The sequence below is a fragment of the Ambystoma mexicanum genome, chromosome 5p (assembly GCF_040938575.1).
Source record: "Ambystoma mexicanum isolate Mex_15411 chromosome 5p, UKY_AmexF1_1, whole genome shotgun sequence".
Taxonomy (NCBI): domain Eukaryota; kingdom Metazoa; phylum Chordata; class Amphibia; order Caudata; family Ambystomatidae; genus Ambystoma; species Ambystoma mexicanum.
The window spans coordinates 1,376,371,348-1,376,397,709 of NC_090930.1; the positions used below are offsets into that span (position 1 = coordinate 1,376,371,348).

A 26,362-nucleotide genomic window follows, 5' to 3' on the forward strand; every position below is an offset into this window, starting at 1 on the left:
CAAACTGTGAGTACCTACACCAGCCCTGCCCTGGACTTATTATACCCCCAGTTCCCACTTTACAAGAGGTGTCTCAATAAACACTGTACCAAGCCTCAACACAGTGTCTTGTCATCTGTCCAGTCCACCAGTCACACATTACCTTTTATAGGCGGCCCCCCCTACTCTGTGCCCCTCTTAAATTTGATTTCTGGCGACGGCACTGAAGCCACCTATGCGACGATATTATGTCATGGAGCTGGACATTTTGGGGGGAAAAACATTTTATGCAGTGGTGATCTAATCTCCTCCCTGGTTGTTGCAGGAGCAATACAACTGGGACACTGAAAGACACCGAATGTCACGTGACCCTGAAGCTGCCGAGGGGGGTTGCGGGTGACTTACTTGGTGAGTCTTTCTGGGGGCGACTTAGCTGGACCAGCTAGACGAGCAGCTAATCAAGCTTCAGAGAAGGAAAAGTGTAGCCTGACGCTGCAGCACGGTGTAACGTCGGAAAATACACCGCTGGTCCTCCCAATCGAATGGCGCAATGCACTTCAAAGGTAGGACGCTTGTGGGAGGTGGGGGCACGGAGCGATGATCGCGGGCGAAATTATTCCCCAAAATTATTTGGAAATGCCTGTCAGAAAATGCTTTTCTGTTAATACATTACGGAGCATGCGCAGACACACTACGCATGCTCACTAAGCAGGGAAAGCATTTTCTGACAATAAACATTTACGGACGTTACACCGGTATGTGAGGTGAGAGACCCCCCATGTTCTGTGCTGCTCTGTTACACCCCCCCCCCTTTACGCCATTGTTTTTTTTAGTCCCCCTCCCATGCCCCGTGTGCTCCCACCCCCCTCTGTTGCCCCGTGTGCTCTGTTATGTCTCCCCATCGATGACCCTCGTTGCGCTGTTAGATCCCCCCGACCCCCTCCGTTGCGCAGTTGTGTTTTCTTTAGTCCCCCCACCACCTCCGATGCCCTGTGCTGCTCCGTTATGTCTCCCCACCGATGCCCCTCGTTCCGCTGTTATGACCCCCACCGTTGCGCCGTTGTGTTTTCTATAGTCCCCCACCGATGCCCCGTGTGCTCTGTTTAGTCCCCCACGCCCCTGTTGGTCTGTAGTCCCCCACCCACTCCGATGCCCTGTGCTGCTCTGTTACGTCCCCCATACCCTGTGTAGTCCCCCCACCGCCTCCGATGCCCTGTGCTGCTCTGTTATGTCCCCCCGCCACTGCCTCTCGTTGCGCTGTTTTCTTTAGTACCCCCACCCTCACATACCCCGTGTGCTGTGTAATCCCCCCACCGATGCCCTGTGCTACTCTGTGTAGTCCCCCCAACCCCTCCGTTGCCCTGTGCTGCTCTGTTACGTCCCCCATACCCTGTGTAGTCCCCCCACCGCCTCCGATGCCCTGTGCTGCTCTGTTATGTATCCCCACCGATGCCCCTCGTTCCGCTGTTATGTATCCCCACCGTTGCGCCGTTGTGTTTTCTATAGTCCCCCACCGATGCCCCGTGTGTTCTGTTTAGTCCCCCACCCACTCCGATGCCCTGTGCTGCTCTGTTATATCCCCCCGCCAATGCCTCTCGTTGCGCTGTTTTCTTTAGTACCCCCACCCTCCGATACCCCGTGTGCTCTGTGTAATCCCCCCCACCGATGCCCTGTGCTGCTCAGTTATATCCCCCACCCGATACCCTGTGCTTCTCAGTTATATCCCCCACCCCCTCCGATGCCCCGTGTTGCTCTGTGTGCTCTGTGTAACCCCCCCCCCGTCCGATGCCACGTGCTGCTCTGTTTCCCCCCCCCATACCCCGCATTGCTCTTGTGTAAGTCCACCCTCCGATGCCCTGTTGTGTTCCAGAAGACCCCTCCCCCGCCTTTGCCCTGTATGCTTTGTGTAATCCCCCACCTCCTCTTTTGCCCCATGTGCTTTGTGTTGTGCCCCCACCCCCTCCGATGTTCCATGTACTTTGTGAAATCCCCACCGCCTCCTTTGCCCAGTGTGCTTTGTGTAGTCTCTCCACCCCCTCTGTTGCCCCTTTGTGTTTCATGAAGTCCCCCCCCCTTGCCCTGTATGCTTTATCCCCCCACCCCCTCCTTTGCCGTGTGCTTTGTGTTGTGCCCCCACTCCCCCTTTGCCCCATGTGCTTTGTGTTGTGCCCCCACCCCCTCTGATGCCCCATGTGCTTTGTGAAATCCCCCACCCCTCCTTTGCCCCGTGTGCTTTGTGTAGTCCCCCCTTTGCCCCATGTGCTTTGTGTTGTGCCCCACCCCCTCTGTTGCCCCATTGTATTTTATGAAGCCCCCCTCCGATGCCCTATGTGCTTTGTGTATGTTTCAGGCATAGTCATTCGTAGCCGCCTGTTTTGCTGCCACTTGCCCTCCCCTCCTTCGCCGTGTCCCGTGAAAGATCGGCACTCCTTCAATTGCCGTCTGGCATAGTAATAGTAGCTCCCTGCCTTTTGGCCATCTTGCCCTCCCCTGCCCTCCCCTGCCCCCCCCATCTTTTTCTCTTAATCTTAGCACTTACTCTTATCATTTGTCCCTCGACCTCTGATAACAGCTTGTCTGTCTCCCCCTTCCCTCCTGGTCTTCTCCTCCCCCTTGGCCCCCAGCACTACCTTGATTAGTCTTTAACCTTTCAAGATAGTCACTTGTTCTGTTCCTCTCCTTATCCCTTTTCTCCACTCCCCCTCCTCTTGTCATTCATGCACTGCAACAATTGTCGTCAAGCATAGTAACGTTACTGCTAGTCTTGTTTCCTTTTTTCTTTCCTCTCCTCTCCCTTATTGTTGCATGCACTTGTACTATCTGATAAATGATAGTTATTCACACATTCTGACCATATAAAAATGTAACTGTATTCTCCCTTGTTCCCTCCCTTCTTGAAGCGCCTTGAAACACATTGCAATATCGTCAACTGTATTTCAGCCCATGGCTTTGCTTCCATTCCTTTTTGTTTCTTCAGTTGCCTCTGTAGTGGCTTGGGTAATCCCTGACATAAAAAATGGTAAAATACTTCCAGCGTTTTTCCCCACGGTTCCCGCGTTTCAAATTGCCAACGCTTTTGAATATCCTGATTGTAAGCAAGAGTGTCTTTATCTTTCTTCATCTTGTGTCATAATTGCACCCATATCTGGTGTGTCGGGATACTGCACCCTGATAGCCCTCTAAACATCTGCTCTACAGTTATTGAATGGCGCTCCATCGTGCGCTGTGTTTTGTGCTGTCACACTTGAATAGCCTGCTCTCCTCCATATGTAATCGGCTTTTTTCCCAAGAATAGCTGCTAAGAGACCCTTAATGTCCCCTGTGTGTCCAGCGTGTTTCCTCATGTCATTTTTTTCCTAAATCGTATATCCATTTCCCAGCACCTGATGCCAAACTCGGGAGCTTGCACCTTAAATTATCCTTATCCATATGCAGACATGGAATATACTGTGGTCTTGTTCGCCCCTTTTCCAATAAGCGAAACTGCGTAAACCCTAACCCGCAGTGTTAAGGATTTCAATCAGGCGACACACACCTTGGTCTCGGCCTAGCATGTAGCGCACAACTGAGATGCCTTTCTCCTTATTTTATGCGTATTCAATTTGAGATGTTGCACGACTCGTATCACACCCCCTTTTCAAATACCCCGGGTCACAATGGACCATGAACCAGGCTGGTTGATAAAATGCAATATTTATTTTAAAATTCAAAATAAATCATACAATTTTTAATATGGGGCAGCAATCACCAGTGGGGTGATAATTAAAACGAGGATGTAAGCAATGCACTTGGTTTTACCTTCTAGTGGAACATATACAAAACACCAGGGAATAAGAGCACTTTTTGATTTAGGAAAGAAATCACAAAGTTAGGATTTCCCCCTGCAATTTTCCCTCAACCCACAAATAATCAACTCTGAATGGATAGAAAGATACAGCATGTAATCAGGAATAAGAGACAGAAAACAGAATCAAAATCCGACCTTCCCTCACCAAATAAGAGTGGAAAACACCCTTGCAATGTTATGAAATGACCCTCGGAAATGAACAAATAATTATTGTGCGGTTAAAACTCTAAGGTAAATACAATTTCTCACCAAAGCAACACTGTATAGACACTAACAATCACCAGCAATGGATTGCCAAGAGCATACAATTGAAAACTGAATGGAAAGTTTAAAACGGATTGCAGCAAAATGACACGTGTAAAAGTTGCATTTCCTTTCAATTTCCGTGTAAATTCACCCAACGGTTTCTTTAAAAAAACGGGTGAAATATTGTAAATCGTGATGCGGATTTTAGTCTGAGGGACAGAGGTACATCACAGGGATATTACAGAAGTGAAAGAATGGGGGTAGCTGGTGAATTGAGAGAGATTTGGAAGGTAGAGTAAGGTTTGTTTTTAGGAAAATATAGTAGTAAAAAAGAGAAAATCGGTTTTAAAAGTGAAAGGCAAATTTTACTTAAACTAGATTTAATGGGTTAGAAAAGAGGAACGCCACCCGTGAAAATAAAAATTACGCTGCAGTTGTAACCCTTCAGGCAGTGTACCCCTTTTCTTTAGGGAAAATGTATTTATGTAAACACAATATCGCTAATGAATTATGATCTATGCCAGACAGAAATGAAGAGAAAAGTGGCTCTAACGCTTGGAGATCAAGGGCAAGAACACAGAGAATTCTGACAGTTTTAACAAGTTACCAGGATAAGGATAAGATGGTTTAGAGAGTGGGATAAGAACAAATGCAAGACAAGGTAGACTATGGATTTCTATGGGGTAGGGATTATACTTGCAGTCAACTTTTAGTTTTGGGATTTTTTGGACTGCCAAAGGTTCTGGTCACTACACTGCAGCGCGCCTGGCAAAGGACAGCTGGGCAAAAGACAGTTGGGCAGGGTCGGGCTCACCGGATGGTTATTCTGGTCACTGGATGGCACAGGTACCCCTGGAGGCAGTTAGTGGGCAGCAAGCCAGGCTGTTTCAGGATGCAAAAGGTACCACAGCTGTCCCCTTTTTAATGGGAAATTAGTGGGTTGATTCTGGATCAATGGCCTTGCTGGGAATATGATCAGCAATGCTGGGGTTTTACAGTGGGCCCTGGAGTAGGGTCAGCAATGCTCTTGCCTTGTAGTTGGAATCTGGACTCAGCAGGATGAATGGACAGGAACGCTGGCACAGGAAAATCAGGAAGAGTGTGTGTCTAGAGTCTTGTCAGGGACTCTTATTTATAATGCATAGTGACATCATCAAAGTGTATGGCTTGTCATGCTTGGCTAAGAACACCTCTAACCCACAGGATTGGTCAGGGTTGCTAGTCTCCGCCTTGCTCTCATCTGGTTGGATTTCAAAGTAGGAGGGCAGATTTGTGATGTGAGTTTACAATGTTCAAAAACCTCCCACAGTTATTTTAGCCAAAATCCGATTTTGCCACAAATGGTACATTTATACAGTTAAAATCTCTTAGCCAATTATATACACAGGTTACATATTTTGTGTAGAGCATTGCAATCCGTGCGTCATTGTTTCACCCTTCTAATACTTTTGGTAATTTTGAGTATGAACGATTCGGCCTAGAATTCCATAACTTTATACATGTGTGGATTATCATAAGGAATGCAAGTATAAAAATGTGCATTGGCATCATGGATACTTTCCTTGTAATCCCTCATTATTTGCCATTTCTCTTCCCAAGGGGTCAGTGAATTCTACCATGTCTTAAATGAAAGCCCATAAAATCACTTTTAAACTGCAAACTTTTTAAATGTTTACAGTCTTGCTGCAGAGATAAGTTTTTACATTTTTATTCATAAATAGTTGTCACTGGACCATTTCTTTTATTTCTTCAGCTGCTACCAACTGTCCTTTCCTCCAGAGCAAGGTGGGGGTTTCCCCGCTTGATTGAAGGTTTATTGCCCCTTCCCCACTTCACACTTCCTTGTCCTGGAAATTCCATTGTCAGTGGGTTCAGCCTAGACTAGATTCTGTCCAACCAAATAATTATCACTGGGGTGATAGTATCTGCTGAGAGAGGCCCTCCGGTTGGTACCATCCCCCCAAGCAGAAACCGATTTTTCTTTTGGAACTTACAAAATCCAGCCAATATAGTTTTAACAGTTTTACTTTCTTATATTTTGGGCCCAAGCAAGCCAGTTGAATAAAATAACCCAGACGTGGTCTCCCTCTCATTGTGCTTAGAGAGGCATCAGCTTCACCTCACTGATGATCCCCAACAAGGGTGAAACACGTGTATGGGGTTGCTGGTGGTACTCTCGTTCAGGTTGGAATTGCCATTGCATTTCGGTGCTGGACTGCACCTGGGCAGGACAAAGACTGATATGCAAATGGATATTTCCTATCTGTGAAAGGCACAGTGAGAAAAAGCAGTGGCTGCGAACTCTCAAGTGGTTAATAACCACTGAACAGGTTATCAAGCCTTGTTCTATCGAGAGAGGGGTGCCCGCTACCTTTGCAAACCGAATAAAATAACCCGTGTGTATTTTCTCCAGCAACAAACCCCTTCACATTGCTAGATAATGGCAGGCTTTCATTCAACAGTTTACTTTTTAAAATGGGCATTTTTCTCCTTGAGTTTGCATTGCCCATTTTACATGTGTGGTGCAAAGCTGGCATTTCTTTTTAAATTCGGTTTTGCATCTCCCTCTGGATTCCCACACTGTCTTGCAGCTAAAGTTATTTTCTTGTAGGAAGGAGTTTTGTTTGAAGCACAGATGCATTGAAATTGACATGGCTCAGATAGCTGGAGTTTCTTTGAACTACTGAGCTTTGATACTTTGATGAAATGAATGCTTTTTTCCCCATGCGGGTGGGGGGATTGGAGGGGGGGCAGTAGAGTTCCTTGTTGATTTTTCTCAGAGTTGGTTTGACAGGGCATGTCATTCAAAAATCATGCCTGGTTTTGCTGAAGCACAATGAGATATACTGGGCATGGAAGGGCCTTTTTATTCACAGAGGTTTAAGGAACAACAGATGGAAATAGCATCAGCAGGATTATTTTTAAAGGTGAAAAAGTTTCCTTTTTAATGGGGATTTTGGGCTTGCAGCAAGGCAACGCTGATTTTTCATTTTATTCCATTTGTATATGTCAGAACACACTGGCACGGAATGCGGTTGTGTTTGAAAACGCTGCGGTTTTTCTTTCTAAGTTTCTCAGGCTCCTCCGAGCCTGAGAAACTTAGAAAGAAAAACTGCAGCGTTTTCAAACACAACCGCGTAGTGTTTCTGCCTAAATCTGCTTTCCCATTTGCCTAGAGCCCCAAATGGGAAAGCAGATTTAGGCAGAAACACTGCAGCATTTAGCATTTCCCATTTGGGGCTCTCCGGCCCCCCGTGGGGAGCCCGAGAGCCCCAAATGGGAAATCAGACTTAGGCAGAAACAACGCGGCATGTAAACACAACCGCGTTGTGTTTCTGCCTGCCTTGGCTTTCACTTTGGGTCTCCAGTGCTGGGAGCACCGGAGACCCAAAGTGATAGCCACGGCAGTCAGAAACACAACGCGGTTGTGTTTGAAAACGCTGCGGTTTTTCTTTCTTAGTTTCTCAGGCTCCTCCGATCGCAATGTCCCGCTGTCTCCTTCTTCGTTCTAACTCTTCATCTAATTCTTTTAGTTTTCTTGCCTACTTTCTAATTCTTTCCTCTTCTTGTCTTCTCTCCTTACTGCTGCTCTCCTTTCCTCTTCTTCTCTTTGTCTCTGTATCCTATTGTCCCCTAATTTCTGTGCTTCCTCCTCCTCCTCTCTTCTTCTTTTCTATTCCTATCTTCTATTACTCTCTGCCTATTGTCATACTTTATTTGCTCCTCTGCCCGCTCCTGTTTTTTCTCTTGCTCCTCCTGATACATCTGTTCTCATTACTCCTTGATCTTTCTTTTGTGCTCATCTTACTTCAATCTTTGCTCTTGTTCTGTCTTTTCTATATTGTTCGTCCTTCTCTTCCCTTTGCCTTACTTCCTCGATGCTTTTCCCATCCAACTTTAATATCTGTCCTCCCATCCACTCGTTCTGCATGAGTGTTACCTCGTCAGCTTTGTCCTTTTCCCCTTTCTGTCTCCTAATCTCTCCTTCTATTTCTGTTGATGTGTTTGACCGCTCATTCTTCTCTTCTTTACTTTGTATGATCTTAAAGATATCTTGTTTCCTCTTACTCTCCTCTGGACTATCGTCACTGCTATAAGCAGCAGTTTGTATATCCGATTACTGTACTTTGTTGCTGCTTTCAATTCCTTTTAAATGATACAACCCTACTTCTTCCACACTAGCACCTTTTACTGCAGGCAAGGGGAGCTGAGGGCTCAACACGTTCCTCCTTACACTGATTAAGCATCCACTCCTCAGGTGGTGGATCTTCCTTTTCTTCCTGGTACATTTTCCAAAGCTCTAAAATAGCTAACCTTTTCTCAAATTTTTTTCCCCTTGTATGCAGCGTGCAGGTATGTGGTCATGTGGTGGGATACAGCTTTGGGCAATGATCCCCCTTGTGGTCATGGCATGAACATCTTATCTGCTGTGACTTTCAACCATTCTGCACCATAATGTTTGAGCTTGGGCATGTGCTTTGACAATGTCTTACATAAATGCATCAGAGGGGTGTCTCCCATTTTGACGAGTCTCAATTGACTGTCAATACGTACCACCTTTTATAAAATACTTTCACCACTTTCAATATTTTTAAAACAACAAATATGAGCACGCTCACGCTCAAGTCTCTATCTTTTTATTTATCTCTGGATTGGTACCAACCACTTCTCTAGATAGTCCCTTTAGCTCCTTAACTTTGTTTCAATTCCTTTATAACATATATCACTTTTCAACACCTTAACTCAACACAAATACACACAGACTAGTCGAATTTACACATTTACAAAAAAATACTGTGATCACCTTTTTTCTCCTCGCCCCTAATCAATATCCTGTCACAGGAATTAAATAGTCTCCTTATATGAACCTGTTCATACGTAGCCTAGTGACTTCGACTGGAGTGTGAAACAATTTGTTCTCGACCCCCTTGGGTCAGGTTTCTGGGCTCTTTTTATCTCTATCTCAACACAATATTTCCTCTTACTTTTAAATTACCACAATCCCGTCCCCTTAATTTGCCATTCCCCTCAATCTACTCGCCATTCGGTCGTTTGACTCAAGGCCCTGTATCGTTTCCTTCTCCAACTGACCACTTTCGGCTTCCGTCCGCAAAGCGCCTGTGGAAACCAGGTAGGGATCAAAGAGGGACCCTGTGCACCGTCTCGGTTTTTGTGCAAGTTTTCTATTCAGCCGCTCTCCACAGGAAACCCTGCGATCTTCCTGCTAGATGGCGGAGGATGTCCGATTGTCCGAAAATCTAGAACTAACAGATTGATGGGTCTGAACATCCCACCACTGCTACCGCGTGATCATAGGGCCTTAATTTAGGTAGCGTGTCATGCAGGTGGATGGGGAAACACAATAACTCTGTACTCCAATAATCAGACCAACCCCGGAAGATGTGAACGTTTGTTTACTGTTTTAATATCAGTTATCTAAAACAGGGAGTTACAATGGACATCGCACAGCATTCTCTCAAAGCATTTAATAAAAAAATAGTACTTATATAGAAAAGACTTGTCATACGTGATGTCATACTACGTGGCAAATAAGAAAAACCTACAGGGGATTGTGGTTGGCTCAGGGGGAACATCTAAGCATGCTTTCTATAAGGGGTCTGGTTGTGGTTGGGTCTCTACAGTCAGGTGTCATGGTCATGCAGTCAGGGGCACAGGCATGCAGGGGTCGCATGCACAAGAGACCTGGGTGGACACTGTCCTGGTGCCTTCGCCGCCAGGCTCATGAACAAAAGTAAACAAGAACATCCATTTAACACCAAAAAGCTTTTATTATGGACATAGCACTTCAGATGCATTAGCCTTGAATATTCCATCCATTAAGCAGGATGCATTAACCTTGAACATTCCATCCATTAAGCAGCCCCAAGTGTATTCTTGGGTGTGGCTGCTAATGGGTTGCCTTTGCACGTGCTCACTCTCTAGGAGTAGCAGGGTGTGGCTGGTAAGCCGGCCCTAATGGGCGTGCCCACGATCTCAGCTATATAAGCTGCCCCGATCCTCAAGACAGACGCTTCGTGTTATTCTGCACTTACAAGCAGCGTAACGCTCACCGTCGCCTGAGGTCAGACTTACTTTTGAAGATCCTGCATCCTGGACATCCTGCTTCCTGCCAGCATACTTATCAACTGGGGGAAGCTGTTCTTACCTGTACATCTCTTCGGCGAACCAAGTATTCATCTTTACACTTTCCGGAACACCGAAATCTTCATCTTGGCACCGCAGCACGACACGCTCCATCGTCGACGGCAGCGCCTGCAAGGAAAAACAGAAGACCAGGTTAGACATCGAAAAAACAGTCAGTTTAAGGTTGCGTTTCACCATACTTTGCACTTTTCCTTAAACCATCACTTACCTGCTGTCGAACATTGCGGTAGCATCCATCTTCCATCCGGCTGCGTCTCGCGTCTCACACCTGCATTGAGGCCGCATTTCCATCTCAGGGAAGAAAACGGAAGAGAGACATAATTGCGGGCATAAATAAGAGCAACATATAAAGACATTAAACCGAACGAACTGCATCACAAGAGCTCAAGAAAGACTTACCAATCAGAAGGAGAAGCATAGTCACAGCTAGACTGAACTAATCCTTTTCAGGGATCAGTGAACGAACTAGATCCTATTCGACGCGCCCCTGCCAGAAGTAGCAGAACGTAGAGCTTATCTTCCATAATTCACAGGTGAGCTTTATGGGCCGGCGTATGCTCACAGAAACCGTACTTTGGGGTGAAGGGTTCGAGAGGTACAACAATCACAGATTGGCACACTCACACACTCTTATCTCCACGCAGGAGCATTATCACCACGTACCATCGCTCACAGCTTTTCTACTGAGGGAGAGGCCTGAAGGGGGTGATTCAAGTTCAGGGAGGGCTGCAACCGTGCCCCAACGCCTCCGCAGAGACCAGGTGAGCGTAACATCAGGTGGACAACTCATACCCACCCCTAGTGCAAGTCATCTTCATCAATTATTACAAAGCCGGTACTCCATTGGCCCTCAAACTATAAGGCCCTTTGTTAAATGGCCCTCTACAATTGGTTGACATGCTTGTGCACTTCTGGAACATTCGGTTCACTTAGCAGCATGTCAGCTCAGACCCAGGTGCCAGGGGGTAGACTGAACTGTACCTCCCCACCCAATTAGCCCATCATCTCTCATTACCCCTGCCTTCTGCCATGCAGAGTGTCTTTGAATTTGACCTTGCAATGTATTCGTGTCTCTGGGAATATAAGGGAGTGTGAGCACATGCTAATCAAAGTTCTGGACTGCGTGCTCAACTCTATTCAAATCCATAGCTCACGTGACAGGAGACCGCAATTCTCCCTATTTTATAGCATTTAATTGGCTTGAATTAATAAACTTGGCACTCATGGTGTTCTTTCTTTGCACCTTAACAAGGGATAATTCAGCTTCTCACGTTCACTGTTCTTTGAGGATAGATAAGCTGTTCTTGGATGCCTTCAGTCTTGACACCAGGCCAGGCAGTCCTTCTCGCTTCTTCCGTGCTCCCAGCTAATTCTTTTTTTTTTTTTTTTGTTTATTTATAACACAGAACATCGGAGAACATGTACATTAACATTAGTGTTTAACCCCTCGGATGCATATGAGTTGGCATTACCCCTAACCCACCACGATTGTCTCTCGATGGGTCTTGTCTCCTGGTTTCATTGGGTCGGGCCAGGCACTGAGAGTTCGCTGGTTAAGTGGAGGGCTCTCGCTATCAAGCGTGGCTTATAAAGGCCGGGTAGGTCTGGTCATAGTCTAACAACGGTGCCCAAACGTTCGTAAAGCAGTGGAGTAGGCCTGCTTTGGCGGCTGTGACCTTTTCGGCTATTAGGATGTCCCAAATTTTAATCCACCAAAGGGTCATCAGGGGGCCATATGCCGATTTCCAGGTGCGTGCGACTGTGATTTTGGCCGCCAGCAAGAGTTGGGTTATCAGCGTTGCCTTCCGTCCTGTCCTTGGATAGGAGTCTGGGATCGGGCTCCCCAGGAGGATCTGCTCGGGGGCCAACGGAATTGACACTTGAGTAATATCCTTTATTACTGCAAGGCATTGGGACCAGAACAGCCTTACTTTGAGGCACGTCCACGACATGTGAAGGTAGGATCCTGGAAGTCCGCATTGGCGCCAGCAGTGTGGGTCCAAGGCCTGCTGGAAGTGGTGAAGGCGAAGAGGCGGGTAGTACCACCATAGCAGCAGCTTGTGGGCGCATTCCCTGTTCGTGATGCAGGGGGAGGCCGAGCGCGTTCTTGACCAGATGTCCATCCAGGTATGGTCCTCTATGCTGTGACCCAAGTCCGCCTCCCATTGGGTCATGTAAGAAGGCTTAGCGCGGAAGGGGTCCTCCTGCAATATTTTATAGAGGGCCGAGATCTTCCCCCGGGCTGGCAGGTCGTTTACTGTAAGTTGTTGTGGGGTGGGGGCTCGGGTCGCTGCCGCTCGGGTCTGGGGGTGGGAGCACCAGTGCCTCAATTGGGCGTAGGTGAATCTGTCTGTTTCCGCAAGTTGGAAGGTTCTTTTGCATTGTTCGAAGGTGTGAGGGGTGTCCCCCTCGAAGAGCTGCCCCAGCGACTCAAGACCACGCGCCACCCAATTTCTAAAGTTCATTGGGCAGGAGTCTGGGGAGAAAGCTGGATTCAGGAAGATTGGGGAGAAAGAGCTCAGGTCCTCTGGGATACCCTTGTGCCTGCAGGCCCAATCCCAGGCCTTCATTGTTTGTTTTGTGGAGGACAAGATACCTGGCCAGGCTCGGTGCAGGGCGGAGGGAATAAACGGGAGAAAGCGGAGGGGGAGAGAAAGGCGGGATTGTTCGATGCACACCCACTTCGGGCTCCCCATGGCAACACCCCATGCTTGAAAGTGGGCCAGCTGTACTGCAATTTGGTATTTGCAAAGGTCCGGAACATCCAGTCTGCCCAGTTTCGTGCTGCCCATCATGGTTCTTTGAGGGTTACGCGCTTTCTTGCCCTTCCAGATAAAGTCGATCATTTTCCGTTGGAGCCGCTGCAGAGGGGGGAGCGGGATTGAGGCGGGAAGGGAGGAGCAGCCATAGAGGAACCGCGGGAGAAGGTTAATTTTGCATGCCGTGATGCGGCCTAAGAGGGAGATTTCCTGCGACTGCCAGTGGTTGAGGTCACTTTCCAATTCTTCGAAGAGGGGGGGGAAAGTTTGTTTGGTACACTTTTGCTGTGTGGGCGGGTATCTGGACCCCTAAATATGGGATAGATTTGACGCTCCACTGGAATGTGCTTTGTATCTCTAGGGCTTCCCTCTCACCTGGGCCCAGTCCCACCCCCAAGGCCACTGATTTCCCAAAGTTGATAGAGAACCCTGCCACTCTTCCGAAGCAATAAACTTCGGTCAAGGCTGCCTTCTTGGAAGCCTTGATGTCAGTGATGGTCAGTAACATATCGTCTGCGTAAAGGACAATCTTGTGTTAAGCGGGGCCTATCTGAGGGCCTCTGATCCGATGGTTTCGGCGGATCCGCTGGGCCAGGGGTTCCATACCCAAAGCGAAGAGCAAGGGGGACAGGGGGCAACCCTGTCTCGTTCCACATGTGAGCGGGATCAGATCCGATAAGAGGCCATTGACTCTCAGCCGGGTCTTGGGCGCCTGATAGTTTGCTAGGACCATTCTCTGGAAGGTCGGGCCAAAGCTGAAGGCTTCGAGAGTGAGGCGTAGATGAGACCAGTCCACTTTGTCGAAAGCCTTGGTTACATCCAGGGCCATTAGGGAGAGTTGTTCCGTTTCCCGGTTGGCGATCTCTATCAGGTCTAGAGCCCTACGGATGTTGTCTTTTGTCGACCTGCGGGCTATAAACCCTGTCTGGTCCCGATCTATAATGTTAGGGAGGATAGTTGCTAGGTGGTTGGCCAGAATTTTGGAGTATATGTTGGCGTCCAGATTTAATAGTGAGATGGGGCTGTATGAACTAGGGTTCTTGGGGGTCTTTTCCAGGTTTAAGAATGAGGACTGTGATGGACTCCTGCATGGTTGGGGTGACGATCCCAGTGGCAGCAAATGAGTTGAAGAGTCAAGTTAATGGGGCCACCAGTTGAGGCCAGAATAGTTTATAGAATCGGGAGGAGAACCCATCAAGCTTTATATGGCTTCCTCGACTTCCTCGCTAGTGATGGGCACTTCGAGTCCTTCCCTCGCCGCGGGCATAAGGAGTGGGAGAGCTGCCTGGATGATACAGAATAAGGAACTTAGAAACTGTACTCACGAGGACCGGAAAGACCACTTGAATGTCAGTAAACTCACGAACCCAGTTGATCAAACAGGAACCCTGAAGGCTATAACAGCTATGGGTGGAGGAAACTAAATACATAAGACCCTAGTCAAGGGGCGAGTAGAAATACTGATATAAAATAGTGAGGAAGCAAAAGGGCATTTACACTGGGACTAGTTACAATAACACCCACACCTAATAATCCATGGGAAATGAATGCAGAAGTGAACTGGAAAACATGGAATGGATCCCAATAGAAAGTAAGGATCAGGAGCAGGGAAAATGATATCACAAAAGGAAACCTTGAGGCAGGAAGCTAAATCTATAAAGGGAAAGACTAAAGCATCAGGTTTTTCAGTAGCAAAGGACAGCAACAAAGAAACACAAAACACAGGCGAATTGGGCAGCATCAAAAGGTAAAGCACAGAGACAGGCTGCCTGCAGACAGAGGAAGAAAGAAAGGGAAATCCAGTGAGCAGAAATCAATTAAGCACAAGAATCCGAAATCCAGGGCAGAGGAACAAGAAACAGGAACTGGGCACTAGGCACAAAAGCAAGGAACAAGGAACAGGAACTAGGAACTCGGCACAAACGCTAGGAATGGAAACGGAACTAGGTACTAGGCACAAACGCTAGGAACAATGAACAGGAACTAGGTACTAGGCACAAAAGCTAGGAACAATGAACAGGAACTAGGTACTAGGCACAAAAGCTAGGAACAAGGAACAAGAACTAGGTACTAGGCACAAAAGCTAGGAACAAGGAACAAGGGACCAGTCACAACAGGAACACAGCAACAATGACCAGCGCTGGACTGAAGCAAACTGAGGCTTTTAAAGCTGCTTAACGAGCACACCCCTCAGGCGTGCCGCCTGCTGCACCTGCAGCCACAGGTGTTGCCTATCCTCCACCCAGCCTTGTCCTGCAAGGGAGGAGGTGAAGCAGTGAGCCAGGCATTCTGGGAAGCATAGTCATTTGATTAAAGTAGCATGCTGGCTGCCAAAAACCTGGAATGGATCCGGAAGGGAAGTAATTTGGAAAATAAGGTTTTAGCGCTCCCAATTCATCAGGGCACTGTAGCATAAGGTTCGGAGGAAATGTCCAGTAGGGAATAAACCCCAAAACATGCCCCCAAGTGGCGGGAACGGGAGCGAAGGGAGCGAGCCGTGACAGAGAAGGTGCGATGCACATATGAGTAAAAGGTGAAGTTCTTCTCCTCAGGAACTAACACTCTTCAAGTGTCAATGACATTCAGCGTCCGAAATAGGTGGAGAAGTTCTGTTGCTAGTTTTAGGTCCCTGGGTGATTGGGGGTGCGATCTGTCCTTGAGAGGGTCTGGGGCTCTGTTGAAGTCTCCCCCAATGACAACTTGCCCTTCAATGAATGGGAGGAGGGACTCCTCCAGGTCTCGCTAAAACCCTTCCTGATGCTCATTCGGGGCATAAGCTGAGATAAGGGTCTAGAGTTGGCCAAAGATGAAGCATTTGATTGCGATGAAGTGAGCCTCTTGGTATCGTAGTGTGTCTAGAATCTGCGGGTTCAGGTCCTTTGCGAAAAGAATGGCAGTTCCTCCTTTCTTGGTGCCGTTGGAAGCCAGGAATTGTAGAGGGTAGAGTCTGCTGCGCAGGCGGGAGAAGTCTGCCGGGATCAGGTGAGTCTCTTGCAGGAAGGCTACGGAGGATTCCTCATCCTGTAGCATTTGTAGGATAGACTTCCTCTTCGGAGGGGAATTTAGGCCTCTGACATTTAGGGTGGTGAACTTCAGTTTCAGGTGCTGGGGGGGGAAGCGCCGTAGGAAATAGCTACCAGTATCAAATCTGCTGATCTCGGAGGAAGAGCGTGAGTGGACGCAGCATTCTGCACTTCTGCAGGGTTAGAGTGGAGAGGTCCTGGAATATCTGGGGAGGGGAGCCCTGGAAAGATAATTCATCGCGTGAACGACCAATTGCCGAGATGGCCTCTTTGGTGGTGTAAAAGTGGACTCTCGTGATTACATCTGGGGGGTGGGGGGGAGTCTGAGTCGGATCCTCGACGTGGGCGCAGTCTGTGGGTGCGATCGAGTAGAAGTTGTCTCCTCCAGGTTCGGCAATAGCAACTGGAAGAAGTTGCCCACGTACTCGGGTAGTGCCCTGTCGGGGATTGATGAAGGCACCCCATGGATGCTCAGGTTATTGCGGCGGGAGCGGTTTTCCAAATCTTCCTGTTTGAATTCGGGGATCTCGGTTCTATCCATTAGGGACTGGATGGTGCGATGCACTTCGGCCAATAAATTGGAATGTTCCAGGGCTAGTTCTTCAGATTCCCCTATCCTATGTTCGATGTTACTGACCCTTTGCTCTGTTTGCTCTAGTTTTGCCGTAAGTTCCGACATGCAGGATCTAAATTCCGTTTTGATGTCGGACATGAAGGCTTGTAGGTCTTCTTTGGTTGCAAGGGTCCCTTTGTCCTCTGTTGCCTTTTGGGGTGTGAGTTTATGGGAGTCTGCTTTCTTTCCTTTCTCCGATGCCAGCAGCATAGTGGAGATGTCTGCGGATTTAGAAGGTTTCAGAGCTTTAGCCATGGTTCCGAAGTGGGGGGCGCTACCCGGTAGCTCTGCCCAAGGGTAGCGTGTTAAATAGCAGGCAGGATGTTAGATAGCCCGTAGGAAGACACAAGATACCAGCTAAAGAGCCACGCTGTCTAGGAATTATGGCAGCTGGGGGGCAGAGTGGTCAGAGGCGCCCCAGGAGATGAGTGGGCGGGATAGGCTTGTCGAGTTCTTCGCTGTTGCGGGGCAGTGTTAGCACCTGAGTAGGGGGGTCAAACGGGGGTCCCAGATGTAAGATAGCTGTTGGCCCTCTACTCACCAACTGCTGCAGGTTCCTGGCGTGAAGGTGGAGGTGTCGGGCCTCTCCGAGCTGTCGGAGGTGGGCAGGGGCGTCCCCGGAAGCTGAGGAGGGCCTCCATGTTAGTCCAGGCCGCAGTGGAGGATCCGGAGGCTACGGGACCTGGGGAAAGGTCGATGAGGCTCTCAAGGGAGGGGGGGGGGGCAGATCTAGTGGGCCCTAGTTGATCTGTCTCCCCTACACCGCAGTGGGGACCCCCAAAAAGGAGGCAGGCGGCGGTTCTTGATGGAGTCTGGAGGGGGTCCAGGGCCGCAGAGGCAGAAAAATCCCTGTGTTAGGCTGAGTAGAGGGGGGTTGGCATCCAGAAGGCACCCGTGTAGGCAGGGCCAGAGCTCAGTGGAGCTAATGATTGCTCCGGCTAAGTTGGTAGAAGTGTTCAGCATTCAGTGGGAGCTGACAGGCGTTCCCCCCTCTCCAGCTGTGGACGGCCGTGTCCGGGGCCGCCACACATTGGGGCCCCTTCTAGGGCCCAGGCGCTCTCCTCGATGGTAGATGGGGGGCCCCCCTCTAGGACGGCGCCAAGTGCCTGTGTTTCCTCTGTTTCTGCCTCCAGATAGGAGAGCTCAATGTCCCGCTGGTGGGACACTGCCGAAGCGCAGGCGGAAGGAGGAGAGGTCCGGGGTCAGGCACCGGAGGGGCGGGAGGTAGCCGCTGCCGCTTCCTGCAGCCCGAGGACCAAGCCAAAGAGGGGCTAGAGCGCCCTGGCTGAAGACAACAGGTGGGTCAAGGCTGGGAGCCGGGGGATGAAGGTTTGCTGGCGGTGCTGGAGTGGAACCAGTCCGGGTCGAGCCCCCGGATAGCCCCACCTGTGTAGCGGGCGCAGCTAGGTCCGGTCGGGGGAGCAGGAGTAGTTGGGCTCCGTCGGCATGCCTAAGGGGGATCCAGTTCCGGGGCAGACTCGAAGCCGGAGAGGGTTACTGCAAGCTGCGGGACCTGGGCAGAAGTGGCGCTCCCGCCATTTTGGATCCGCTTGGCAGTCGTTGACGGCGGGTACCCCTGCCGCATTTTCGGGGATCACGGTTCCGTTATCCACTGCGGTTGCCACTGTTAGTGCTCCTCATCTTCCGCCACTTGGTTCCTTCGTTTACAAGTGCTGGCCATAGCGGGAACCTAAAATATACGCGTATTCCTGCGGACCCATGTGGAGGCCATCAAAGGAGCTGCCTCATCGCTGGCGCTCCAGGCCACGTCCCTGTAGTTCATTCCCCCAGCTAATTCTTTGCTGCAACAGTCTTCAGCCCTTCTCTTCATGGTTTGAACGTACTAAAATTGTGATGCCGATATCCAGCTTCTCTATAATGGCAGCTTTGCCTGCAGTCTATTCACTACGTATAGCCAGCTTCTATGATCACTTAGTCTACTTGCTTTGCTGCATCTGTACAATTATTAAACAGCTTGCCTTTTCTACAGTGCTTTTCACACATGCAATCTTCGTTTTGCACATGAACGTTTACTTGATTCTTTGCTACGTCATCAGTTTCTATGAGGTCCATACATTCTCTTCATCAGCCAGTCTTCTCAGTGTGTCACGCTCGTTTCTTGTGACGTCACCATCTTCTCTTTCTCTCTTTTTCATATTCCTTCGGGCATCTCCTCCAAGATATTGTCATCTCTTCAGGGACACATCTGATAGGGTTTTCTTAGTGGATACCTTTTCTCGAAGACTCAACACGGAATAGTCACAGCTGTTGTTGTCAAACACTGCACTATGTCAGGCTTCCTGTATACAGGTAGTAGGGGGGGGCGGGACTTCCTGCAGAGGCAGTTGGCTGCTCCTCTACAAAGTGCCAGTATATTCCTCTTTGGTTCAGTTCAAATTTGTGTCGGGACTCATACATGAGCTCAGATTTTTCTGTATATTATGGATGCATTCACTCAATTTTAAATGAGCATTTGGGACCGGAGTGATCACCCTTCAAGAGTGGTGCAGGGTTGCCACTTTGAAACTTCCCAAGGCATCTTCCTGTGCTTTTACTCAGATATGGATGCTGACAGAAATCCAAACCCCATTCAATCATCTTGCGGCCCTCAATCTCCACACCTAAGATTTAGTGGGCCTGCCTCCATCTACTTTATGAACAAATCATTTCTGACTTGGATTGGAGCACTTAAACATTTTGATGTGCTTTAAGTATGTGTTTTCATTGTTTTATGTTTTATAAATAGACTATGCTTTTATTAAAGTATGGCTTGTTATGCCCATTTTGAATCATTTGTCTGAATCCATTGCTCATTATTAGCACATGGACATGGAATTTGTTACTGGCCTCCTCTCAACCAATTAGAATGTTTAGAGTGCAGTGAGTAACAGCTGTTATTGACTGTTTACTGACCATTCTTTCTTCAAAAGCAGACAGCGGAACAACAATGCAATTTCCAGGCAAGATTTCTTTCAGCAAGACACTTACACACTGAAAGGGAGACAGCTAAAACATGGAAAAATGCCTTCAATTTTGTCTAGATAAACAGTTCACGTTTACATGGTACCTCATGTTAAAACTGTTTCAGTTCATGCAAGTTTGCAATTAAAATGCTTCAATCAGTTTCTCTACTTTACTCACTATTTAAAAAACAAGTTTTACTTAGCCACCAAAGCTCCAAAACATGTATTGTTTCAACCACTATGTGCTGACAGCCTTATAGACTTTGGGAGAAGTCATTATTGCTTCGGCTAATGGCCCTTTCCCAGTGGGGGGTCATTATTTCACGATAACAACCCCTCCATTAGTCTATAAAGCTATATTATGTTCCCTCTTTCAAGTGCACCATATATCATCTTCATTGCTGCTTCCTACAGGCAGCACAAATATCTTGTTACATGTTCTCCATACTCTTTTGTGAAAATGTGTGCTATTATTTTACTCTGGAAAAGGATGCAAGAACAGTTTGTACTTTGATTAAATTACCTTTTACTTGGAGCAACATAACGTTGGTCTACCTGTCGCACAGTACTTTGGTCTGTACATAGGAGTGCTGTGTGTAGCTTTAACTAAATGGTCATTCAAAGAGAGTCCTTAGTAACTTGTGCTTCACTGCACATCCCTTGCGATCATTCGAAAACCCTTTTCCAATAAACCACAAACAAGTTAATCTTTGCATGGGCCAATCTTTAGAAATCTAGTGAATGTTCAGGATAAAAGCAATGATGGAAAAGATGTCTGATCAATTCCCGCTCTTCTTCTAAAATCGAGGCTAGCATTTCTAAACCTTCGGAGGTGGGGGTAATCCCACTGGGTTGCCTGCTCACTTGTTTGCAGACATTGTTTCACTTTGTTTGAAACAGCTACTAGGGAGAAGCTAATACAAATAAAACCATCCTTTAGTACATATGACCCCAGGGTAGCGGAATCCCATAAATTGAAATGTGCAAGATTGAGGTCTACCTCGACCCTGTGTCTTTTGAATGAAAATTACACAAAGGCCAATAGGTCCATTAATCAAGCACATAGGAACTATCTCAAATTCCTAAGACATGAAATAAGCATTAAAGACAATCAGCTTATTTTGAAGCTGCTTCTAGGCCATAACACAGCCTGTTTCCGGTCCATTATTATTAACAAATTGAATAGCAGTATTGGACATGTGGATTGTCCAATTCCAGAGCATGTTGGGGTGGACTATTATGGACAAATATACTCTAATCCCGGTTGCTTTGAAACCAAATGTGTAATACCCGAAGGGTTGGGCCTTACTGGACATTCACCTTGGGCTATTGATAACATTAAGTGGGCAATTGGTAAGGCAAAGGTCTCAATAGCACCGGGCCCTAATGGTCTGGCTCATATAGTGATCAAAATTGATGCAGCTGTATGGTCTGTCATCTTGAAAAATCCTTTTTGATTCTGTCTATGAGACTCACATCATGGACCGAATCAGTGATCATTCCCATCCACAAAAAGGGAGGCCCGACTAACCCTGATAACTATAGACCGATATCGTTGTTGGACGCATCCAGCAAGAACTTTTCAATGGCTGTATAGGTGCCCATACTACATTCCAGGTCAGTTTTAGATCACAGATGGGTACACCACTAAATGCAATCTTGATGGCACATCTAAAGGCATCCATCAAAAATGGGAAAGCAGGGTCAATATATGGACTCAATAGACATGACAAGTGCTTTTGGCCGTGTTACTCGATCAACTTTGTGGTCAAAGCTCTTAGCCTATAAGATTTCCTTGAAACGTATACAACTGATCGATTTACTTCTCACGAAAACTACAGTGAAGGCTAGACTGGCCAAGCAGGGTTCAAGGTCCAGAGCAATCAAGAATGAAATAGGACTAAAACAAGGGTGCGCATTAGCACTGGTCCTATTCAACTTGTATGTTGGCGACACGGATCATCTTTGGGCAGACATCGACACATATCCTCTTCAATTGGGCCATCTAAGACTGCATTCTACAGCTTTTGCAGATGATATTGTACTTTTTAATAGAACAGCGCTTAGACTTCCTATTTGTCCTCTATGCCATGAATAACAACTGGTTGGTAAGTGGACAAAAACGTAAAGTCGTATTATTTACATACAAACATAAGCCCAAGACTAAGTACTGGTTGATTGGTACCCAAAGACTTGATAGCGTGCTCTCCTTAACATATCTTGGATACAACCTTTCAAATTCGAGTTCACTGGAGGACATGAAGACTCTTGTAGGCTAAGGTGTGCCCTTTGATTTTGCAATTAAAATGGGTCCACTCTCAGCTTTGTAGTTTCTAATTTTTGCCAGCATTGAGATACTACTTGGCCAAGATGGAACCGGTCCTGCTATACGGTTTAGACATTAGCAATGTAGATATCGGCCTTTACTTGGATTGCTTGCAGGGGCAAATATTGAAAGAAACATTGTCGCTTGCTAAGTCATTGCTGTGTATCAAAGCTAGCAATCTACACACGCGTTTTAGATTAATTCAACTTCCTACCCTGGAGCGTATTCGTTTTTGGGGATCCGGCTGGTGCTGGGTCTACAGATTGCTGTTTTTGTAAAACAACTGGCAGTGTTGAAACACTGAGGCATTTGGTGTCAATTTGTCTGGGTGTAATCAATATGGATCCGCGAACCACCGCCTTTTTCTGCGGACAGAGCGGTGAGAAAAAAGTCTGAAAAATACATTTGGGGTTATTTTGTGGCCGAAAGAAGACCTGGAAACGGGGGATGTGTGGAGAAAAAAAAGTTGATGTGGAGCTGTTTCTATAGGTCAAAACAAGCTGTGCAGGTGCTGCCGAGTCTGTGGTCAATTTTACTGTCTGCGTACATCAGTTGGATTGGGGGAGTTCTGGCTGAGTCTTTTTATTTGAAGGTATATTGTACAAACTTGTTATATGGTTTAATTCTATTGTGGTTGTGACCAGATTCTGGCACCGGGCCACACTCACTAAAGTGATGTGTATAGTAATTATAGGCAATGTTAGGGGATTATATCGTATTTGTAATATGGTGGAATGATACAATTGAAGTGTATATGGTATTTATGATTGTAATAAAATTGGGCATAGTGCTTATGGAATCTGTAGTTTCTTTGTGATGAAAAACAGTAGTATAATACTGGGTATGGTTAGTTGCATATGATAATAAAGCTGGAATCGCTGGTTCTTTTTCTGTGAAATAAACATTATAATTTGTAAAACCTTTTAATTGCATACAATTGTACATATAGATTTACTTTTTTGAGCCTCATAAACAGTACACTGTATGTACTATGTTTGGAACAAATATCACAAAAGGGGCACCTGGCTAAACCCTGATATGCCCGGGGGGTATAACTTCTAAATTCATTGACTATAACAAACAAATGTATATAAAAAATCTCGGGGTCAACAAAACCCCTTGTTTGACTCTTAAACATACCTAGAGCTTTCTTTCATCCTGTAGGAGTACAATTACGGAACTATGTGTGATCTCGCACCCTGATTATTTTGAATTTATAAGTATGTAATATGTTTGGTACATTATTGGGTGGTACACTGCTGTATGAACATGAATTAATTATTGGGGGAAAAAATCTACTGTATTTACATACAGTTTTTGGCATTTACATAGTTAAAAAAAAGTATACATGTTACAGAATACGTGTGTGTGGTAGCATGGATATATTATGTGAGTGTAAGTGTGATAGGACATTTGTTTGAAGTGTGTTGTAATTAAGGGTATGTTTAAAGTAGTTAGATACCGGTTGACATATTCAAATATTATTGGATTTTCCAAGATGTTTTGCAGTAGCAATAACTGTGATGGCATATTTGAAGTGTATTACAGTGAAAGGTATTTTTAAAGTAGTTAAATACCCGTTGGTGTATTCTAACTGTGTATTGCACTATATATTAGTGAGTACATTTGGGTTGAAGGAATATTGAGTAGGCATTTGTTAGATTTGCTGGTAACCTACGTTTTGGAGTAATGGAAGTGTTGTTCCATTCAAAGCAACCACTTCTTTTTCTGACATATGCAGTATAGTGGTCTGAAGGGGTTGTGGCACTAGTGTGGTAGATTACGCATACTGTTGTGAAGGGTTTCTTTCTAAGTGACACTTGGCTGTCTGTAACGCTAGTAAGCTTACAGTTAATATTAGGTGCCATCTGCATTGTACTTTAGAAGCATTAGCATGACATATTGGCCATGTGAGTTTATTTATATGCTGGAACAATTGTCTGAATTGCAGAAAGGGCGTAATAGGCCATGATTTGCATGTTCAGATGGAGCTGTGGGATTTAATGTAGGCTACAGGTGTTCCCAAAAGGGGAAGGATTATGGGACCCGTAGTGTCTCATGAATCGTAGTCGCATTGGGCACCTATAAGTAGGCGGCTGTGCACTGCTTTCCAAGTGAGAGCTTTCACCATCACGCAGCAGCTCGTCTCCGCGAATGAGCTAGATCCCAAGGGATTCTCTGCCCTCCGAGACTTAAATATGGATTAATGCCGCTGCAGGAGACTTGTCATCACTCTCCAGGCCACTTATATACCTTATGTGATCGCACTCTCAGCACTACCTACTTATAGGTGTCCAATGCGACTACGATTCATGAGACACTACAGGTCCCATAATCCTTCCCCTTTCGGGTATACCTGTGGCCTCCATTAAATCCCACAGCTGCATCTGAACATCTTGACAATTGTTTTCCCCTTCCTGACGAAGGCCATGAGAAGGAAATGGCCCAGATAGCCCTTATATATGGCTTAAACACCTTGGTGTAGACAAACCTTTTTTTCAACCACAGTGTCGCATGTTTTCTCACTGTTTATGTACTGCTATACAGTCTGTATACCTGTTCCACTCGTTTATATGTATTGACCCCTGTCGCTTCTCTGATATATCGACAGCAGTAATTGCATCATGTTAATCGTATATGCAAGAATTTTTACTTGCTTTTGTGATTTTGTGCAATTTGATTTTGCTTTACTTTGTAATGTATGATGTTCAGCCTTAAAACCATCAGCATTTGTATGTTATTAATTACAAACAGAAGTATTCCAAAACAACTAGGTGTGGTACTTTTTGCTAGATGGAAACTTTGTATGAATAGTGAGGGGTTTCATCTCTTTGACCCGTTCACCTGTGTTTTCATGTTAACTATTGAGCCCTCCTGGGCAGAATAGGGTTTTTTCCAGGAGCCCTTCTTTATAATCTGTGTGTTTATGGTACATTGTGCTATTCCTGTACAGTATTCCAATTCTTGCCTTGTACCTCCAGAAACTATAAGTGCTGTCAGGATTATTTGTGGCATTTCTATGAAGGATGAGCATTTGCAAAGACAACTGATCAGGGCCGTTTAAGTAAATTCTGTGAACAATTAGTGGCAATTGGAAGACAAGATTGATTGCTACGTTTTCATGGCAATTTACTCCAGTTGTGTTGCTGAATGTAAATGGACCAGAGAGTTTTGCCTCTGTATCCTTTGATGGGCTAGCAATTATGTCTTGAGAAGACATTTGTGTCTTTGTCTTCTGATGGACGTGCCATTGTTTTTGGACTAGAGAGTTTTGTGGTTGTATTATTTGATGGAGCAGCAGTTTTTATTTTATTTTAGTGGTATTGCAGGGAGATTAGCTATAGGTTCTGTTTGTATTTGTTTTTTTTTAGGTACAGGGTACATATCTAGATGGGAGTGTACAGTACACATAGCCTGTTGTGTTCTAGGATGCAATGAATGTCTGTATTGACTTTGTTTTCATCAAAGTTAACTAGGAGTAGACCATTGAGTGTATGGAGAAGTGAAAATGCTACGTAACTCATATCTTCTTTGAAGACTCTTCTGCCAATGCCAATCAATGTGTGATCCAGAGTTAGCCCTTGCGATTTGTGAATAATCACAGCATATGCAAGAGATGGAGAGAATTGTTCTCTGCGTACATACATGTCTTTCAAAAGTAGAGATGCAGCCTATTTTTTTAACTTCTACAAGTTTGTTAAAGTGGATGTTGACAAACTGAATGTTGTCATGTCGATATGTTTGGAAGCACACAATTGTACCAATTGCTCCGTTCACTAAACCTTGTTCTACGTCAAAGTTACATGTTAGAATCACTCTGCAATTTAGAAACTGAGTTAATACTTTTTCTAATCCAGCTGTGTTGGAGGTACATTTTTGTAAGCTATTTAGTCGTGCTGTTGCTTGTTGACACAGGGGGTGTAATGCTGTGTTTGCAGAGCTGATATGCACTATGGGTTGCATTTCTTTTTTTAACATTGTATCGTTGAATTGACTACAGCTTGCAAGGTTTGGCATTGAGGACATGCATTTTATAATTTGTTGAGGTAATTGTTCCATGACATCAGGGGCAGATGTGTTTTGCCCATATAGCTTGTGGATTAGTCAAGCTTTTAAGATGGATTTTGCCTCTTTAGTAAGCAGACCAGTTTGAATGCTTTTTAAAATGTTAGCATAGCTGAGATATGCAGCCTAATGCATGTTTTGTAGCAAAAATGTTGCCAGAGATTTACATTTACAGAAGGATAGCTCAGGGTCAATTTGTTTGTCTTGGAAGCAAGATGACGCAGCACAACACAGGTTTGAATCCCGATCCCACGCTTAGAAACCACTCACTGGTATTAAACATGTTATATAAGCACAATTATAATGCTGCTGAGTGTGTTATGGCATTGTTTGTGTCCTAATGTTTTGAAAATAGATTGACCTTTTACTGGTTTTA

The 26,362-nt window shown here is 46.1% G+C and overlaps 1 protein-coding gene across 10 annotated transcripts in view; it reads left to right on the forward strand.

Moving 5' to 3' along the window:
- Window positions 1-371: 371 nt before the first annotated feature.
- CDH18 (cadherin 18) overlaps window positions 372-26,362 on the forward strand; it is a 1,922,553-nt gene continuing 1,896,562 nt past the window's right edge. For 2 of the 10 annotated variants that reach the window (XM_069613787.1, XM_069613788.1), the window contains exon 1: window positions 372-542. The gene's annotated coding sequence lies outside the window, so the exon portion shown is untranslated. Of the gene's footprint in view, window positions 543-663; window positions 744-26,362 lie in introns of those variants that run through there. The other 8 variants (XM_069613793.1, XM_069613790.1, XM_069613785.1 and 5 more) reach the window with 6 other exon arrangements.